Source organism: Aphelocoma coerulescens, unplaced genomic scaffold (genome assembly GCF_041296385.1).
Source record: "Aphelocoma coerulescens isolate FSJ_1873_10779 unplaced genomic scaffold, UR_Acoe_1.0 HiC_scaffold_679, whole genome shotgun sequence".
NCBI classification, from domain to species: Eukaryota; Metazoa; Chordata; class Aves; order Passeriformes; family Corvidae; genus Aphelocoma; species Aphelocoma coerulescens.
The window spans coordinates 2,501-5,000 of NW_027184034.1; the positions used below are offsets into that span (position 1 = coordinate 2,501).

Here is a 2,500-nt window from a genome sequence, read left to right on the forward strand (position 1 = left end):
GACGCTCAGACAGGCGTAGCCCCGGGAGGAACCCGGGGCCGCAAGTGCGTTCGAAGTGTCGATGATCAATGTGTCCTGCAATTCACATTAATTCTCGCAGCTAGCTGCGTTCTTCATCGACGCACGAGCCGAGTGATCCACCGCTAAGAGTTGTCTGGCTTTCGGCACCGACTCCGCACGCGCGGAGGGGCCGGGACCGCTCACGTCAAGCAGACCCTGTGTCTCTTTCGGCAAGGACGCGCGCTGGCGCGCGCGCCTCGCTTCGACCGTACGAGCACACAACGAACGGAGGAGGGAAAAAAAAAAGGAGAAAACCCACGGAACGCTCCGAAGGCCGTCAAAGGCGGGGGAGCCCGCGCTCCCGACCGCCTCCCCCCGTGCAAGGGGAGACGCCGCCCCGGCATGCCGTCCTTCGGAGGCGGCCCAGGCGCCCGGGCTCGGCCCGGCCTCCGCACAGAGGGCTGGCGTGGCGCGCGCGCGCCAGACCGCAGGGGCCATCAGATCCCGCCCGGCCTCGATCGCGAGACGACACACGCCCACGGCCGGCGGGGGGGTAACGGCCACCAGGCCCCGCTCACGCTCGCTCCCTTCGCCGCTCCACAGACTCGCAGAGCGCCGCCGCGTCACCGCGCAGCCGGCGCTCCCCAGCGACCCGCAACGCCCAAGACGCACGCGGCGACACCGCTCCACCGGCGCCCCCCCGCGGGACCGCTCCCGCCGGGAAGGCAAAGTGCCTGGCAAGCCGGGCTCCGCCGCCGGCACCGGAGGCGGGCGCCGCCGGGAACCGAGTCGGCATCGCGAGCACCCGAGGCCTGCCGGACGGCAAGACCCACCGCCACCGCGACCGCCCTCCCGGAACCGCCGCCGCCGCTTCGCACCTTCGGAGCCCCTTCTGCGGGCACGCGCCCGGCAGAAGGCGTACGGGGCTGAGCCGGGGAGCAACGCCCGCTCTCCTCGTTTCCACGCGGAGACCGGGCAGGGAAGCGCCCCCGCGGCCGCCCGCACCCCTTCGGCCCCACACGCGGCCGGGAAGGGCGACGGGGAAGCGACGGGCAGGGCCCGGGACGGGACCGCCGGCGGCGACAGCGGGCACCTTCCGGCCGACCGTCCCCCAGGGGGACACTCGCCGAGCGGCGACGCCACCGCCCGGCCCGGGGTCACCCGCACTCGCCGGCCTCCAGCGACGGAGGGACCGCCGAGCACTCAACCTGGGCGGGCAAGGCGGTCGAGCGGGGACGGCCGGCGACCGGCGCCACCGGTGCGTCCAAGGAGAGAAGGCCGTCGAGGGGAGAGGCGCGGCAGCGCCAGGCGCGGCGCCACACGCGAGCCTGTGGCGGCGGCCAAAGGAGAGCGCAAGCGGGCCCCGGCAGCCGCACGGCCCCGCAGCCGCGGAAGGGCGGAGAGCACGCGCCCTCCGCCACCGTCGCCCGCTTCGAAGCGAGCGGGCCGGCCCCCGCGGCCGACCGCGCCAACACGGTCCCTCTGCCGAGACCGGGCCGCAGAGAGGGGGGGGCAGGGCGCCCCTCCCCGGCACGGCTGCCCGCGCGCGCACGCGGCGGAGCCACGACGACGACGAGCACGGCCGGCCGCGACGGTCACCACCGCAGGGGGGATCGGCGGGAGACGCTCCCTACCCCCTCGCGGATGGCACCGCGCCGCCGCCCGGCACCCGCCGTCGCCGCCGCCCGCCGCCTACGGCGGGGCGCACCGAGCCGCCCGAGTCTTTAAACCTCCGCCCGGCTCCGCGGCCCTACAGCCCCCAGCGTTTGACGACGCCGAGAGGCTCCGAGGCCGCCGAGGCGCGGAGCGCTAGGTACCTGGCCCTGGGGCGAGGGAAACGACCTGGATGGCCCCGCGGGGGTGCCTCCCCTGCTGCCGCCCTCAGGGGAGCGTCCACCCGCGGGGGCGCGCCCGCCATCCACCGCCACCACCGCAGCGTCCTTCTCGGGGCCCGGGGTTTCCCTCAGTAGCCCGGCACTGCACCCAAGAGGACCACCGCGGCTCGGGCCGCCCCGCCAGCGCGGGGCTGCGACCCGGCACCAAGAGAGCCTCGCTCACCCCCGCCGAGAGGCCGCGGGTGACGACGGCAACAAGGAATGCCACCGCCGCCACCACGCGCCCCCCCCGGCAGCGGGTTCACGCGTGCACGGACCCCGGGCACGCGACCCGGAACGCCCGACCCCCGGGAGCACACCTCTTGCGCGCGGGGCCGCTCGGCCGGGAGCGGGATTTTTGCCAGGCGGCAAAAACCCGCCCTGGTGCGGGAAAGGGTCGGAGGAGCCGCCTCCCCCGACCCCCGAAGGCGTCCGCACCCCCCCTTTGCCCTCGCCCTTTGCGCCATCGCTCGCCGGTGCGTCGGCCACCGAGCGACGGGGACGAGGGAATGGGGGCGAGCGCACCTCCGGGAGGGGCCGTGCCGAGCACCCCTCCCTCCCGCACGCAGGCGGCTCTCGCACACCGAGAAGAGCCGGGCTCGGGAGGACTCGGGCCGCGTGCCCAC

At 75.8% G+C, this 2,500-nt stretch overlaps 1 non-coding gene across 1 annotated transcript in view; it reads right to left on the reverse strand.

The window, feature by feature from the left end:
* The window catches only part of LOC138102294 (5.8S ribosomal RNA), a 153-nt gene extending 1 nt beyond the window's left edge, over positions 1-152 (reverse strand). Inside the window, exon 1 of the ribosomal RNA XR_011147400.1 lies at positions 1-152. This exon is cut by the window's left edge and continues 1 nt beyond it. This is a non-coding gene — a ribosomal RNA (5.8S ribosomal RNA).
* Between the last annotated feature and the right edge of the window lie 2,348 nt (positions 153-2,500).